The sequence below is a fragment of the Odocoileus virginianus genome, chromosome 2, assembly GCF_023699985.2.
Source record: "Odocoileus virginianus isolate 20LAN1187 ecotype Illinois chromosome 2, Ovbor_1.2, whole genome shotgun sequence".
Classification (NCBI taxonomy): domain Eukaryota; kingdom Metazoa; phylum Chordata; class Mammalia; order Artiodactyla; family Cervidae; genus Odocoileus; species Odocoileus virginianus.
This window is the reverse complement of record NC_069675.1, coordinates 60,960,099-60,978,646: the sequence shown is the minus strand read 5'-3', so window position 1 is coordinate 60,978,646 and position 18,548 is coordinate 60,960,099. Positions and strand designations below refer to the sequence as shown.

At 42.3% G+C, this 18,548-nt stretch overlaps 1 long non-coding RNA gene across 2 annotated transcripts in view; it reads right to left on the bottom strand.

The window, feature by feature from the left end:
• LOC110134005 (uncharacterized) overlaps positions 1-18,548 on the bottom strand; it is a 312,186-nt gene that overhangs the window by 125,779 nt on the left and 167,859 nt on the right. The window contains exons 1-2 of one of the 2 annotated variants that reach the window (XR_011492747.1): positions 2,625-2,770; positions 1,418-1,536 (exon numbers count right to left, since the gene is read on the bottom strand). This is a non-coding gene — a long non-coding RNA (uncharacterized lncRNA). Of the gene's footprint in view, positions 1-1,417; positions 1,537-2,624; positions 2,771-18,548 lie in introns of those variants that run through there. The other variant, XR_011492748.1, reaches the window with a different exon arrangement.

Below are 18,548 nucleotides of genomic sequence, written 5' to 3'. Positions count from 1 at the left end.
TTGAAGGCTATAATATAATGTATTATACTGGCACTCAAGGTAGGAATGGAGTCCTTAGTCTAGAGCTAACTTGAGAAAACTTTGGCAATGAATAGCGTTTGACCTTGGGCTCCCCTGGTGACGCGGTGGTAAAGAATCTGCCTACAATGCAGAAGACCCAGGCTCAATCCCGGAGTCAGGAAGATCCCTGGAGGAGGGCATGGCAACCCACTCCAGTACTCTTGCCTGGAGAATCCCATGGACAGAGGAGCCTGGTGGGTTACAGTCCATAGGGTCCCACAAAGTCAGACATGACTGAAGCCACTAAGCAGAAGCAGCAGCATTTGAACTTAGTTTTGTGGCTCAGCTGGTAAAGAATCTGCCTGCAACGCGGGAGACCCAGGGTTTGATCCCTGGGTTGGGAAGGTCCCCTGGAGAAGGGAAAGGCTACCCACTCCAGTATTCTGGCCTGGAGAATTCCACGGACTGTCCATGGGGTTGTAAAGAGTTGAACACAACTGAATGACTTTCACTTTCAATTTTTAGGTAGAACAGAACCTGAATATGTGGGAAAATGTAGGAAAGGTATGTCTGTCTAGGAGAATGATGTCATTCACTTACTCACTGATTTACTTTTCACATATTTATTAAGCAACTCTATATTCTTAACACTGTACTAAGTCCCGAGAAAATGTGGCTGGAAGAACTATTCAAATGTCTTACCATCTAACACACAAAAATGTACAGAAAGGAAACTATGACTTTTATTGCAGGGATGAAAAGTAAGGTAGCTGGATTTTCAAGAGTGAGTTCATAAAGAAATAGAGAAAGAGAAAGGGGGGCGGGGATCGTTTGGGACCACAATGGAGAGGTATCTTTAATATCAGATCCATAAACTGGAATTTCACCCTTTTGCTCCAGTTACAATGGCTGTGTTACAAAGTACTCCAAAATGTATTGCTGTGAAGCAAGCGGTTATTATGTCCACAGCTTCTGTGGGCCACGAATTCAGACAAAGCACAGTGGAGACAGCTTATTTCTGCTCCAGAACACCTAGAGCTCACCTGGAAGAGTCAAAAGCTGAGATATAAGGGCTTCCCTGGTGGTTCATTAGTAAAGATTCCATCTCCAGTGCAGGAAACATGGGTTCCATCCCTGACCCAGAAGATCCCACATGCCAAGGAGCAACTAAGCCTGTGTGCCACAGCTATTGAGACTGCGCCCTAGCTAGAGCCCGTGCTCAGCAACAAGAGAAGCCACTGCAATGAGAAGCCCACACCCTGCAACTAGAGAGTAGCCCCTACTCGCCACCACTAGAGAAAGCCCTTACACAGCAACAAAAACCCAGCACAGCCAAAAATAAATAAATAAATAAATAAATTACATTTTTTAAAAAGCTGAAATATGGAATCCACCAACTAAAGTCTCATTCACTTACAGTCTGGAAGCTGATGCTGAGAGCTGGCTGGGGGTTTCAGTTCCTCTTCACAAGGGCCTCTCAACATGGGCTGGCTCAGACTTTTTCAGAGCCCAGTGGCTGAGTTCCAAGGGAAAGTGCTGAAAGAGAGAGAGGAGGAAATCATATCCTTTTCATGACCTAACACTGGAAGAAAATTGCATCATTTTTGCATACTCCTGACTGAAGGACTTACAAGCCCCTTCCTATTTTCAAGGAGAGACCTCACCACTTGGTTACAGGAGTGTTGTCATATTGTAAGAAGAACATATGAAAGGAGTTAGCAGTCACTTGTAAGAAGAGGACAGGTAAGTAGGTAGGTAGGTAGATAGATAGATAGGAGATTAATCTTTGGAAAATACCATCTGCCTCACTTTTAGATAACACAAAGTCCTTTGAATAGAAGAGAAATCCAACAAAATTATATTTTAGGAATATTAACCTGATAGCAAGGACAGCACACAGATGGAGTGTAGAAATGATGTAACAATTACCAAAGCAGAACTAACAAAGAATTTGGCATTTTGTCTTATTTTTGTATGAAGTTTACTATTTTGAATTTTATTCCTTTTCTGCCTCACTACTCTTGATCGGAAATTTTAATGCTATACATTCCAAAGTGTGCTCTATAGAATATCAGTCCCAGAAGATTCTCTAACAAAATAAAGACCCTATGTTCAAATAGAGGTAAACATAGTCTATACACTTAATCTCTCACTTGGAAATCTCAATGTTTCTTAGCATAGAAAAACTGCTCAGAAAGTCATCAGTAAAAGAAAAAAAATACCTGATTAAGATTGTTTTATCCAGAGTGTCACCAACCTTTTTAACCACCTTTTTAGCTTTCCCTTAACATTCTATGGAACTAGCCCAAAGACTACACAGTCCTGGCTGCCTTGGGCGGTGAAAGGCCAGGCAACTAATCAGTCAGCAAGTGCTGATCAAATGATACTTGTGGCCAATTCATGTTGATATATGGCAAAAACCATCACAATATTGTAATTACCCTCCAATTAAAATAAATTAATTTTTAAAAAAAGAATAAGACTCCAAAAATAAAGGGAACATGTATTATATTGCTAATAAGCTTTCAGTCAAATAAAGTCAAACAAACAAACAAACAAAAAACCATAATAAAAGCAATGGAAACTGAACTGTTTCAAGAAAGATCTCAATGAAAGACACTCACATGATCTCCTTGAGAACTGAGGTTTAACCAAATGAGGCTGGTTCTTGAATGCCTGTATACCTCTCAAATCTCAGGCAAGGCTAAATTTGGGATATTCTTTTACTTTCAAGTGAAAGATGAAAAAGTGTTTATTTCCCAAAGGTTGCTGTGCATTAAGATGTGACCATTGCTTGCACACAAAGAGAAAGTGAACCAGCGAAGAACTCCATGTACTGGGGAGTAAACTGCCGAAGAGGGCAGGAGAGCTTCCTATAAATCACACTGGTGTGTCCCGACAGGGCTCAGCTGGGAGAACGGTGATGCTCTGAGAGGAACAAGGCCGGTGTCATGGGCCTCTTTGTCAGTGTGATTGATCACAGACACCATTAGCAGCTTTCCTTTGTGAAAGCCTCCTTTCTTCTGTCTATTTCACCTTTTCCTACTGCTCTCCTATCTCCAAAGTCCCTGCTTCTGGCCTTTCCCAACCAATGCTTTTGTCTGAAGAAGGCAAATTCACTCAAACAGATCTCCTGACTATCTCCTGGCCTGCCAAGTGCCAAACTAACATCTGGAACTCAGGCTGCTAGGGGAGTATGGTGGGGGGCAGGCAGTGTTGTATATCCGCTTGTGATGTGTCTTTGTGAATCTAAGGCATGGCCATGCATTATTCTCCATACCTGCATCTCCTGCTTGTGGATGCAGGTATGGAGGAGACAGACAGATGGTATCAAGTATGGTTGGTGTTTTGCCAGACGAGTGGCATGGAGTAAGAAAGAGACTAGAGATCTTTACAACAGAGAGCTTTTAGTGTCGGACCATGGATTCTGTGCTGGGAAAGGAAGTAGTCAGGATAAGGTGAGAGGGTAGAAAGTAAAAGAATTAGGAACAGGAACAAATCAATCAGGGGTCTAGATGAAAATGAAAAGCTGAGAGGTTAGAAGGTGCTGCTCACAGGATGACAGGTTTGATATATACCTTTCAAAGGAGACAATTAATTATTGCGTAGCAGAAGAAAGAAAGGAGGCAACCCGTCCTTGCCCAAGAGAGGAACAAGCCACAAGCTCTCCACCTCGCCATCACTGACCACCTCTCGGCACACTGCCTGTGCATTTTTATGCACAGGAGAATCTCAATCCTCGTTCTGCCTCGAGATAAGCCATCTCCAATAGCCGCTTCTGTTTGTCTAACTTTGAAATATCTTGGTCCCCACCCAGGAAGGGAGGTAACAGGAAGAAAAGCAAATGGCATCCTCTTAGGTATCTATTAAGACACAGGTTGCTTGTTGTACTCTCAAGGAAGCTTCCTCCCCACTCCTCTCTACTCCCTCATCAGGGTTAGAGAACTTTGGTTAAGCCTCAGAAAGCTTGGGGCGCTTAGGTCTATGATGTCTTGCCTCACGGTTTTAAAACATCTATGATATTATCACCACAAGAAAACATTTTGTTCATATTTATTTTATTTTGTACCTATGTGAGATAATGGATGTTCACTAAACTCATTGTGATAATCATTTTATGATGTATGTAAATCAAATCATTATGCTGTACACCTTAAACTTACACGTTACCTTATGAGGATAATATCTCAATCAAATTGGAAGAAAAAATTTTAATAAATAAAAATAAAGAGCAATGGGGAAAAGTACATATGTATGGGTTTATCTTCCCCACTAGACTTTGGGTCATATGAGGGCAGGACAATATTTTACTTATTTTTGTTTCCTGTCACAAAAATGGCTCAGCATATACTAGGCAACCATTAATTGCCACTGAATAACTGAATAAATAAGTGAATGAATTATACCAGGGAACAGCAGACTGGCACAAATGCTATAATAACACACACCGGGCAGACTCCCAGGGCATTGCGTCTCTTGTACGGACCAAGAGTCATAATGTTCTCTACTCACCTTGCCCCATAGGACCAACAATAGCAAGCACGACTAAGCACTGGAGATGAAATCCCCTCTGGCCAAACAGATGTACAAGCCACCTCTAAAATATCTGGGAGTCCTCTGGCACAGACGAAACACAGTTATGACTAATGAGCTGGTATTTGCTCAGCTCCTAAAAGTCCTTGGGACCCTAGGAAATAAACCCTAGGAAAGTTCCGAGTACAAGTCAGCTGGATGGGAGGCGACTCTGTTTCTCAAGCACTAGATGCCCTGTTCCCACTTGAAGTCTGACTTATAATTGCCAACTTAATACTTCCAAAGGTGAGCATTTATTGTTGGGACTAATGGGTGCCTCCAAAAAAATATTTTCACAACTTGTTTTTGAGCATTCTGAGAAGTTCCTTTGTGGAAGCTACAAGTGGGGTCTTTGTGAGAGAATCTGCCTCCCCGCCCAGACCATGTATGCCCAGGTGGCCAGCTCCGTGCCAAGAGGCCCTTCCAACCAAGGGGAACCATCTTTTTTCTGATACTGAAACGAGTCCCTGGAAGGGCAACGTCAGCTAGAAAACCCTCTGCTTGGACAGAGGGGAGACTCACACCCACTGTTTTCAGGAATCTCAGCTGATGCTCAGGTTCTCTGGAATGAAGATGAGTGGTCATGTCAAGCCAGGTTAGCCCTCTTAGAGCTTTTCACCAACCAGAGATTTTTTCTAGATCTCTCCTCCCCACAGGGTGTCTACCCCATCATGAGGGCAGGTTAACGCCTGGACCAGAAACTGGAAATGTGTGCTCTGATAATCTTTCAAACTGGAGGTAGAAATGTGAGCAAAACCTAGGGAACTTTTTTTAAAAGTGTACATGTTTACACACCCTCCCAGAGACTCCAATAGCCCTCTTCTCATGATAAACATCATAGCTGTTCTGTTACATTTCTGTTTTATTTGCCATGCTAATACTAAGAGTAAAATTTACAGTGAGCACAGTAAAGGCAGCTGTCAGCAGAAAACTATTCTCATCATTGGAGGTGATAAGCAAGTTGTATCCATGGGTCAACTCTAGCAGTTGGCAGTGGCTGCCATGAATTCAGAAGAGTCCTGAGGTCATATCCAGATGTTCAGGTTCAATTATCGATGTCTGCCATGGGTTCAGGGTGGGGCAGGCACATGGGCCACGTATTTGCCTCTGCAGGCTCAATCCTCTACAAAACCAGAAACAAGGCTCGGGGCTCCAGTCCCTTTGCCTTCTAAGTGAAATCCCTTCTGTGAAGCCAGAAACTAGCCTTGCTGATGCAGTTGCTAAACAGTGCTTATTTAAAGATGCGACTGCTAGGACTAGGATGACATCTAAAAAGGAAGTTAAACCCTATGCTTCCTGGAAACATACTCTCAATACAAAGAAAACATCCTTGCAGAGAGGAAGAAGGAGGCTTCCTAGCAGAAACACAGCTAGGATGTCTGAGAGAGTGTTAGCAATGTGGTATCTGCCAGTTCACAGTATTTTCTTTGCATTGCTCAAAGGTAAAGTGAAAGATAACAACAGTGTTTTGAACATGTTTAGATGTTTTGTTACCAGAGGGAGCTGCAGAAAGTCTGAATTCTCTGAAATGAAAAAGAAAGAACAAAAAGGCACGTTGTGCATTTTGCTTACTGTCAGTTATTTCACAGCTTTTCTCAAACATCTGAGGCATGATTTGGAAAACAGGGGTGGAGTGGTAGATAAAATTTTAAGTGAAGACGGCTTTCATATATTTTAAAATGCCTCCAAATAAAGGTTACTGGGGACACCTCCAGGTCAGTGTCAGGTCTGTTGTTAGTCCTCATTCTGAGCTGACAGGGCCAGAGTGGGCATGGACCAGAACATCCAACTGCATTCTCCTTTTCCCCAGGTGGACAGCTCTGACAACCCATCCTTTCCGGCATCCCCCTCAGCATTTAGCAGCTTTGCTGGTGGAATTTACATCCTGGCCGGCATCTCTCTTGGGTGTGTTCATGCCTATTTACTGGCAGGTCTGCTATGTGCTGTGGGAGGAAAAGACTCCACTTGGACTGAAACAGTCTGAGTTCAGACCAAGCTCTGTGGATACACTCGGGTCATTTAACCACCTACACGCAGTTTCTTCATCTGTAAGTGAGGATAGCAACTTCTTCCCAGGGCTGTGGTGTGAGAACTGAATGACTGTTAAAGCACTCTGTGCATTAAAAAGCAAATGCAAAGCATCCAGTGCCAGATTTCCTCACTGTAAATGTCATCTCCTCAGAGAGGTCTTCCCTGACCACACTTGAAAATGATCACTTTCCTCCTCCTCCATCCCCTCTTTCCCTGCTTTCCTTTATGCTGCTTACTACTCCCTGACATTATCATGTATATAGTTAGCTGGTAATTTATTATCACCTGTCTCTCACAACAGAAACCCATGGACGGGGACTTCTATCTTATTGCCCATATGATTGCAGGCCTCAGAACAGTACCTGATCTGAAGTGGGCACTCAATGAGTAATTCTTGAATAGATGAATGGCTCTTTGCACCCCATTCCACCTAGCTGATGAAGACAGAGGCAAATGACTCTTCTCAGTGGACCATCTATCTCCCAGATAACCATCAAAAACAAACAAACAAAAAGTGGACAACTACTTACAGATAAGAACAATCCCTCTGGTTAATGTATTTGGGACATTTCACGTAACAAGGAAACATGATCAAAAGTTCATCTGAATAAATCCTAAAATAAATGGATTTTAGTGTCTCAGGAAGTTCTAAGTTGAAAAACTATAAAAATCAAAGAAATTTCTCCCTAGAAGGGAAAAGGGTGAAAAAACTAAGTAGAACCCACTCTGTTTATAAATCTGTTGCATAAGGAAAAATGCACTAAGAATGAAGGAGGCCTAACTCTGATGTGGCTCAATTCGAATAACAGGTGAACTCTTTCTCACAGTGCTGGACAGCTGACCTCAAGCAGTGCCTAAAGACGTCCGTCTCACCAAAACGGTGCTCTGGAAACTAGAAAACACAACATCAAGAAGCCTGCTCACCACCTGCTGATGTCAACTATTTCATATTCATGTACAGAAATAATTCAATTCATAGTGCCAAGGCCCATTAAAAGTCTTCGTAATGTCCCATCAGCCATTTTAAAAGTTCATAATTTAAATAAGCCCAGCTTAGAGAGCAAATCAATTTTAGTCAGGGAACCTGGAAAGCAACAGTAGAAATAATAATGAAGGACAGTTAAATTTGAACCCACTGTACCAACAATCACCTTCTAACTAACTAGTCTAACATTAAGTGAAAAAGGAGAAAATTTAGTCAGTTTTCAACAAAATTCAAAACCTGTCCCCTCTGTTTGAGAGGAGTAATGACTAACCTTCACATTTCTCATTGTAAATAAATGTTTCCGGATTCAAAAGAATCCATTTGAATTGCTCCTGAATTATTGAACAAGCTCAATCTCAATTCTTTTTTTTTTTTTCAGATAACTTTTTCTCTTTTAATGTAAGTATGCCCTAGGCAGTTTTGGGAATATATTTATATTGGAAAAAAAAAACTTGTTTATCTAAAATTAAAATGGAACCAGATAGCTTATAGTTTATCTGACAACCTTAATGGGAGGATGTCTCACATGCAGGTTGCAATCTTTTTTTTTCCTTTATTTTTATTAGTTGGAGGCTAATTACTTTACAATATTGTAGTGGTTTTTGCCATATATTGACATGAATCAGCCATGGATTTACATGCGTTCCCCATCCTGAACCCCCCTCCCACCTCCCTCCCCACCCCATCCCTCTGGGTCATCCCAGTGCACCAGCCCTTAGCACTTGTCTCATGCATCCAACCTGGACTGGCGATCTGTTTCACACCTGATAATATACATGTTTCAATGCTATTCTCTCAGAACATCCCACCCTCGCCTTCTCCCATAAAGTCCAAAGTCTGTTCTATACATCTGTGTTTCTTTTTCTGTCTTGCATATAGGGTTATCATTACCATCTTTCTAAATTCCATATATATGCATTAGTATACTGTATTGGTGTTTATCTTTCTGGCTTACTTCACTCTGTATAATAGGCTCCAGTTTCATTCATCTCATTAGAACTGATTCAAATGAATTCTTTTTAATGGCTGAGTAATATTCCACTGTGTGTATGTACCACAGCTTTCTTATCCATTCATCTGCTGATGGGCATCTAGGTTGCTTCCATGTCCTGGCTATTATAAACAGTGCTGCAATGAACATTGCAATGAACATTGAACGTGTCTCTTTCAGTTCTGGTTTCCTCGGTGTGTATGCCCAGGAGTGGGATTGCTGGGTCATATGGCAGTTCTGTTTCCTGTTTTTTAAGGAATCTCCAACTGTTCTCCGTAGTGGCTGTACTAGTTTGCATTCCCACCAACAGTGTAAGAGGGTTCCCTTTTCTCCACACCCTCTCCAGCATTTATTGCTTGTAGACTTTTGGATAGCAGCCATCCTGACTGGTGTGTAATGGTACCTCATTGTGGTTTTGATTTGCATTTCTCTGATAATGAATAATGTTGAGCATCTTTTCATGTGTTTGTTAGCCATCTGTATGTCTTCTTTGGAGAAACGTCTGTTTAGATCTTTGGCCCATTTTTTGATTGGGTCATTTATTTTTCTGGAATTGAGCTGCAGGAGTTCCTTGTATATTTTTGAGATTAATCCTTTGTCTGTTGCTTTGTTTGCTATTATTTTCTCCCATTCTGAAGGCTATCTTTTCACCTTGCTTATAGTTTCCTTTGTTATGCAAAAACTTTTAAGTTTCATTAGGTCCCATTTGTTTATTTTTGCTTTTATTTCCAATATTCTGGGAGGTGGGTCATAGAGGATCCTGCTGTGATTTATGTCAGAGAGTGTTTTGCCTATGTTCTCCTCTAGGAGTTTTATAGTTTCTTACATTTAGATCTTTAATCCATTTTGAGTTTATTTTTGTGTATGGTGTTAGAAAGTGTTCTAGTTTCATTCTTTTACAAGTGGTTCAGTCTCAATTCTTAGAGAAACCTTGCATCCCTAGGTATTGACCCCAGCAGACATGAGGACAACAGTGGAGAAGATGAAGCACTGTCATATTTGTAATGGCTTGGAGGCAATGAGGAGGGAAAGCTCCACCTGGGACCAGCCTGAACCATGCTAACTCATCCACCGTCCTTTCATTGGGTCTTCATTTCCCATGATAACCTCTCTTAGTCCACCCCTTTTCACACCGCTAATACCTCCATGTAAGATGGCAATAGAGCCCTGGCTCTGCAATTTCCATCTCCAGCCTCTCTCCCAACACACCTACTGAACAGTATATTATGCTTCAAGTCCACATCTCCTATTTATACCAAACTATCCTCATTCTGTTCATCACTGTCTACCGAACCCCAAGAGACCCTGCTCTAATGATGTCAACTTTTGGCTTCTGGATCTTCTCACCAAGGAGCCCAGGCTCTCATCATATCATTTCCCAAAAATTCTAGCTGGAAGGAAAATCTATTGCATTCTTCTAGGCTCAGCTCAAATGTCGTACACATCCTGAACCCTTCCCTGATTCTCCACCAACTGTGAGTTCATCTCTTCCTGAGCAAGCAGAGCGCTCTGTCCTCCCCCTCCTCTTGGGATTTAAAGCTTTCTGTATGACTTCCTGATGGTTCCTGCTCCTAGACGCATCCCCCTCAGTGGGAGGCTCACCTCCCCCTTCCTGTCGAGCTCTCATGCCTTCTAGGACTGTCCACTCTACATCACTGCTGCTGACTTATGTTTCTTCTTCTTCTCCCCTCATCTTGCTCAGTTAGTTCTCTGAAGCCAAGTCTCCAGCCATCACTGCCACCATCCACTCCTTTCGATAAAAGCATTAAGTCCCTTCCACTCCATGCAGTCTGTGTCTCCTAATTTCATCTATACCAACACTGAAATATGTCTAAGAGTCAAAGGTCTGTGAACTAAACCATAAACTTGCATAGAGGTTCTGTTCTCAAAGAGCTAAAAATAATCTTACATGACAGACAAAGACAAATACTGTATGATATCACTTATATGTGGAATCTAAAACATACAATAAACTAGTGAATCTAACTAAAAAAGTAGACTCATGGGTAGAGAGAACGAACTAGTGGTTACCAGTGGGGAGAGGGAAGGAGAGAAAGGGGCGAGATAAGGGTAGGAGATTAAGAGGAACAAACTGTGAGATATGAAATAAGCCACAAGGATATATTGCACAATATAGGGAATATAGCTAGTATTTTATAATAACTATAAATGGAACACAGGGCTTCCCTGGTAGCTTGGTGGTAAAGAATCTGCCTGCAAACACTCTCTGACATAAATCACAGCAAGATCCTCTATGATCCACCTCCCAGAGTAATGGAAATAAAAACAAAGATAAACAAATGGGACCTAATTAAAGTTAAAAGCTTTTGCACAACAAAGGAAACTATAAGCAAGGTGAAAAGACAGCCTTCACAATGGGAGGAAATAATAGAAAATGAAGCAACAGACAAAGGATTAGCCTCAAAAATATACAAGCAGCAAATGCAGATCAATATCATAAAAATAAACAAATCAATCAAAAAATGGGCCAAAGAACTGAACAGACATTTCTCCAAAGAAGACATACAGATGGCTAACAAACATGTGAAAAGATGCTCAACATCACTCATTATCAGAGAAATGCAAATCAAAACCACAATAAGGTACCATCTCACATCGGTCAGAATGGCTCCCATCAAAAAGTTTACGAACAAAAAATGCTGGAGAGGGTGTGGAGAAAAGGAACCCTTTTACACTATTGGTGGGAATACAAACAAGTACAGCCACTATAGAGAACAGTGTGGAGATTCCTTAAAATACTGGAAACAGAACTGCCATATGACTGACCAATCCCACTGCTGGGCACACACACCAAGGAAACCAGAATTGAGAGAGACACGTGCACCCCAGTATTCACTGCAGCAGTGTTTACAATAGCTAGGACATGAAAGCAACCTAGATGTCCAGGCAAATGAATGGATAAGGAAGTTGTGGTACATATATACAATGGGATACTACTCAGCTATAAAAAAGAACACATTTGATTCAGTTCTAATGAGGGAGATGAAACTAGAGCCTACTATACAGAGTGAAGTAAGCCAGAAAGAGAAACACCAACACAGTATATTAATGAATATATATGGAACTTAGAAAAATGGTAATGACAATCCTATATGCAAGACACCAAAAGAGACACAGATGTAGAGAACAGACTTTTGGACTATGTGGGAGAAGGTGAGGGTAAGACGATATGAGAGAATAGTATTGAGACATGTATATTACCATATGTAAAATAGATGACCAGTGCAAGTTCAATGCATGAAGCAGGGCACTCAAAGCTGGTGCTCTGGGACAACCCAGAGGGATGGGATGGGGAGGGAGGGAGGAGAGGGGTTCAGGATGGGGGGACACATGTACACCCATGGCTGATTCATGTCAATGTATGGAAAAAACCACAGTACTGTAATTAGCCTCCAATTAAAATAAATTTATTAATTCAAAAAAACACAATGAGATATATTTTAATAAACCTTGGATAGCAACAACAAAAAGAGAATCTGCCTGCAATGCAGGAGCCACAGGAAACATGGGTTCAATCCCTGGGTCAGGAAGATCCCCTAGAGGAAGAAATGGCTAGCCATTCCAATATTCTTGCCTGGGAAATCCCATGGACAGAGGAGCCTGACAGGCTACAGTCCGTGGGGTCACAAACAGTTGGACACAGCACACACATATTGTACATATGTAACTTACAAGTGGCGCTAGTGGTAAAGAACCTGCTGCCAATGCAGGAAACATAAGGTTCAATCAAGGTTCAAGGTTCAATTGAGACACAGGTTCAATCCCTGGGTTGGGAAAATACCCTAGAGGAGGAAAAGGCAACCCACTCCAGTATTCTTGCCTGGAGAATCTCATAGACATAGACAAATCTCATAGACAAAGAAGCCTGGCAGGCTATAGTCCATAGGGTCACAAAGAGTCAAACAAGACTGAAGGGACTTAGCATGCAGCACGCATGCACGTAACTTACATAATATTGTACATCAACTATATGTTAATAAAAAAGAAAATAATCTTACAGAATTGTTTTTATACATAGTCTTTAATAATCTTTCTCTATCATATTGTGCATCCTATCATTTTCTCTTTTCTTACTCATTTGCCTGACTTAATAGGCTGAAAAATGCTAGAACATACGCAAAAAACATATATATACCTCAACACTAGAACACACACATACCCCAATGCTAGAACACACACATACCCCAATGCTGAACACATACATACCCCAACAGAAGAACACATACACATGCCAAAGCTAGAACACATACATACGCCAATGCTAGAACACATACATACCTCAAGGCTAGAACATACCCCAAAACACATACAACATACCTAAGATGATTCAACCTTTTTCATGGACATTCATTTGATGGAACCTATACTTTTAATCACCATATCAACATTATCATTCTCTTGTTTTGGATTTTTTTTCCAGTCATCAGGGAAAATTAGATAAAAGATTTAAATAACTTCATAAATAAATATATTGCACAACTAAAGATTGAATCACTGCGCAAACTGTTAGAAGTTGGCAGGCAACACCAAAACTTTGAAATATCCTATCAGCTACCGTAAGAAAGCTTAAATCTGCCCACAAAAGATAGTGTGGAGTACCAAAGACCATGCAAAAGTGAGGGGTGTACGCAAGTCAGGACCACTGGCACTCCTCACAACACAGGGTCATTCCTGACTCCTTGTAGCCCCGTTTCAGGGCCAAGTGGGCGAAGGAGGCGCTCAGGGTCCCAAGGGTGGGGGCTCTGGCTGAAAGAGGGCGCTGAAGAGTTTCAGCTGCGTTGTTTCAGCCGTAGGAGTTAAAGAGGCTTTCACTGTCTTGCCTAAGATTATACTACTATTTTATAAATGGTAAAGTGTTACATAGTTGCAATGTGTTAGAATCTTATTTATGTGGGATTCATTCCAAATTTCCAATGACATCAAAATGCATTTTAAAATGTGTCTTGGTGTCCATTTTTTACTTTCTGTATCTTATCTTTCATAGTATTTTTAATATAAATGGACAAAAGTTCTTATCACCATAAGCATGATAAGATGAACTGACATAAAAAGAAGAAAAGTTGTAATTAACCAAGAGCTCTTTTTTAATTGAAGTATGGTTGATTCACAGTGTTTCAGGTACACAGTAATTCAGTTATACATATATATATATATATATATATATATATATATATATATAAAGCTAAAGAGCTAAAGTGAAGTTGCTCAGTCGTGCCCAACTCTTTGCGACCCCATGGACTGTAGCCTACCAGGCTCCTCCGTCCATGGGATTTTCCTGGCAAGGATACTGGAGTTGGTTTCCATTTCCTTCTCCAGGAGATATTCCCGACCCAGGGACTGAACCCAGGTCTCCCACATTGTTGCCAGACACTTTACCATCTGAGCTATCAGGGAAGTCCATATATATAGATAATATATATATACACACATACATACATATATATATGTATATTCTCTCTAGGTATATATTGGAGAAGGGAATGACAACCCACTCTAGTATTCTTGATTGGAGAATACCATGGACAGAGGAGCCTGGTGGGCTACAGTCCATGGGGTTGCAAAGAGTCAGACACGACTGAGAGACTAACACTTTCTTTCCCTATATATATGCACTATATATATATGTGCATACACACATATACAGTACATATATATATTCTCTTTCATATTCTTTTCTATTATAGGTTATTATGAGATATTGAATGTAGCTTCCTGTTCTATATGTACAGTGGGACCTTATTGTTTACCTATTTTATATACTGTAGTGTATATCTGTCAAAACCAAATCTCTAATTTATCCCTCCCCCTTTCCCCTTGTAACTATAAGTTTGTTTTCTATGTCTGTAAGTCCATTTCTGTTTTGTAAATAAGTTCCTTTGTATAATTTTTTTCCCTAATGATACAAACCAAGAGGTCTTTAAAGACGTGACCACTTGGCATCATGTAAACCCTATAAGTTGCTCTAAATGGTCGGTCATATTTAAATCAGATGCTTTCCAAATAAGACACAGAAAGCCTGCAGATAGGAAAACAATTGTGTACACTGACATCTTCATCAGATTATATTCCCTCTCATGCAAATCAGGGGAATCCACTTGCAGGGAATTTGACAGCAAGTCTTTCAGCAAAGGCGAAGGAAAATTATTCACCTTCTTTGGCTCAAAAGTCAATGTGAGCTGTGGCTAGAATGGAGAGGAAATAAAAAGCAAGAGAGGCATCCATAGAATCCGAGGTCCTTTCACTGGAGGTTTTCATTCGCTCCCTCACAGTGGCAGATAGGAGAGCAGGAAAATGTTGAACTTCCGCCTTAAGTGTCATTGCCTATGCTCTTCAGGGAATCAGGGAGCTTGAGACCCCAGCACCTTCATCGCACCGTGATTGTTAACACACGCACGCCACACACACCACTGAGACTGCCACTGCTTCCTCTGAATCCAGAGTTGGCTCCTCTACTGAGAATCTCCTCCCTGGGAGAGGCGTCAATGGAGCAAGGAAATTGTCTCTGCCGCTGGGTGTGTTACCAGGGTTCCCTCTTTTCAAGGCTCGCCACAGCCGTGTTCTGAGAAACATTGCTCTGTGCTCCCCTCATTGTCCCACTGCACCAGAAACAAGCAACAGCAAAAGAACAGTCATTATTTGTATTTGGCGAGAAAAGCGGCAGTAAAAACCAGGAGGCGGTGGGCATGAAAATGTCAGAATGAAGATCGGAATGAGGCTGGGACAGCAGTCACAGAGGAGCAGCCTCAGTGGAGAGGAGCCTCACTCTTACACTTGCAGACAGACGGGTAAGTGACGGGGAAGGAAAGAAAGAGAGAGACAGCGGTGGGGAGAGTCCACTACCCCCAAGAGCAGACACACTCAGGTTCAGTGGGGCTGCGCTCCAGAGGCACAGAGCACAGTGGCTGAGGAGCACCCGGACCCTCAAGCTGAATGTCTGGGCTTCTAACTCTGGCTCTGCCATCTGCCATTTACATGATTCATAAAGGTCAATTTTTTTACTTCTTCATGCCTCTGTCTTCTCATCTGTAAACAGTGTAAACAGTGATGATGATGATACACACCTAACAGAACTGTCATGAGGCTCAAATGAGCTAATGTTCAGAATGGTTAAGGTTAGAACAAGGCCTGACACATAGGATGTGTAAGTTGCTAGAATTCAGATGATGATGTGGTAGAAGTCATTTCAGTACCCTTGCCTTATTTTCCTTATGTAGGAAAAGAAACTAAACCACTTATTTTCACCTCTAATATTCTCTCACTCTACTCATATTATTTCCCACATGCCTTGGGGGGAATCTAGCCCTAACTGCAGGTAGTAAAAGTGGCTCAGTCGTGTTCGGCTCTTTGCGACCGCATGGACTATACAGTCCATGGAATTCTCCAGGCCAGAATACTGGAGTGGGTAGCCTTTCCCTTCTCCAGGGCATCTTCCCAACCCAGAGATCGAACCCAGGTCTCCCACACCGCAGGTGGATTCTTTACCAGCTGAGTCACAAGGGGAGCCCAGCTGCAGGTAAGCATGCTGTAAACCAGGGCCCCCAGAGTCATGTGACATAAAATCCCCCTGTAGCCAGCGCTACACAGCCGGCATCACCCGAGGCGGGGCCTGGGGGCTCCACTGGGCCAGATTCCTGCCTGCGGGCTGAACTACAGTCTCTGGGAGACAAAGTTCTAGCAGGACGTTTCACTCCCCCACAGGAAGTCAAGATGCTACTGAATGGGACTCTATGCCAAAATAAAGGAAGTATCAGGTGCTTTCTTCTTCCTTCACATTTGGATTCAAGACGGGTATTTAGCCAAATCACGTAGGTAAAACATGTCTTCAAAAAACTTCTTTCAGTTTCTGACCTCAAGTCCATCCCAAGCAGAGCTGGGTTAGACAGCAGGATGGGGTCAGAGAGAAGTTGTGCAGGGTCCAATTGGTAAGGGGCACTGAAACATCACTAGGACACAGAACATTACTAAAAATGTCATCGGATGGTGAAAGATGTGTATTAAATGTGACTGGAAGACTATGTAACTCTGGATCTTGTCTGGGATCATACTGTTCTGCAGGGTGTGTGGAAATGGGTGGAGAGGAGGGTTTGAGTGGCCACATGCTCCACATGCTGGGAGAGCATCAGGTGGGGCCAGGAACAATAATCCATGAAATAGAACTTTTCTTTCCAAATGCCATTGGTTACGTTGTTTAGAAACAGCACTAAGTGCTCCCAGAGAGCACACACTTTCTAAGGACCATGGTCCAGATAGCCCCTGGCTCCCCGTTCCCGCCACCAAAGCCCAGGAAGGTGAGCATGTTCATGGTGGCAGACGCTGGATTTCCAGGTTACAGGGAAGCTAAGGCTTCCCCTGGCAGCTTCCTCCATCGACCCTCAGGGCTTGCTGCCCAGGCCCTGCATCTGGAAATCCAAGACCAAGCTCCCCGAAGACAGTGAGTTGTGACCAGCGTGCTCTAACTGTCCCCCATGTGGTTTCACATTTAATTCTAACAGCAACTCCTTGATGATGAGCTACTCACTTTCACAGAATCTCCAGGGGACAAGAGAAGGAGGCTGGGAGGCAGAAAGTCTGGAATGTAGCCACAATTGCCCAGACTGGCCTGGGGCTCCGGGTCCCACAGTACAACCACCATCTTTGCTGCACCTGGAAATCATAGGCAGCTCTGGGACTTCCCCAGTGGTCCAGTGGTTAATCCTCACACTTCCACTACAAGGGACACAGGTGGGGTCCTCAGTTGGGAAACTAAGATCCCACATGCCATGTGGCACAGCCAAGAAAAATTTAAAAAATAAAATAAAAAACAAAACATGAGAAGCTCTACAGAGACCCTGGTCCTTCATGTCACTAGCTTCCAAGCCAAGTTCCTTGTGACTGTGTCTGGTGGGCAAATCAGGGTCACATATCTGTGCCCCAGTGTAAAGGAGTCTGAGAAAACACAGGGAAGGAGACAGTTTCTGAGTCTTGAGAAGCCAAATTCCTCAATGCGAAAAGAAAGCTCAAAAGCAGGTGGTGGAAAGAAAGGGCAGCCCTGCGACTAGGGGCTCAGGGAGGAGACTCTGCCTTCAGGACTTGACTGCAGTCTTCATCCAAGACTAAGGTGATACATATCCTCGGTGCCGGGACCATCTCCCTTACATCTGTCATTAACAATGGCTCCATTATTAATAACAGCCTTTTCATTTTCAGAAGTGTTGAAGTTTGGAGAATAAATAATGATACTGTCCCCCTCCCTAAGCTCATGTCCTGCATTGAACCCCAAATGAGACTTGCAGGACTTCTGCATGTATGTACATGCATGTGTGCATATGGCCCCAGACTGACTGCCCAGAAACACGTTACAGAGAATGGGATCTGATACACAGATACTACCTCCACTTCCAGAACTGCTGCATCCAATTTGAGACTTCAGTTTAAGAACGAGTCACAGGCAGGAACCACTTCCTCAATAACAGAATTACCTGGACTTGGTATATAATTTGTTGCTTTGCAATTTGAAAACCAGCAAGTGATAACTCCTGGAAAAGATTCTTTCCACTGTGTCTGTTCTGTTAAGTACATTGCTCTAACTCCATTATTTTATCTCACTTCCCTCAGGACTCTGCTCTTAGCTGCCTTCCAAGTAGCAATAAAATTCACCATTCTGCTTCAACTTTAAAATGCCAGCATATTTTAGCCCTTTGGGGATGAGTGGCTGCAGGAGGAATGAGAAAAGAAAAAGAAAAATCCAAAAAAGAAAGGTTGAAGAATAAAGTAGAGAAAGGAAGTAAAAAGGAAGAAGGGAATTAAGAGGAAAGAAAGAAGAGAACATGATGCATTATTCAGATGTGTATTTCCTTGGACTGTAACATGTGTTGGTAAAAGCTAGCAATTCATCAAGCCTGGTGGTCTCAGCCTGATTCCAATGGGTTTCTCCAGTTAAACTCGCTCTCAGCATCTGAGCCAGTAAGC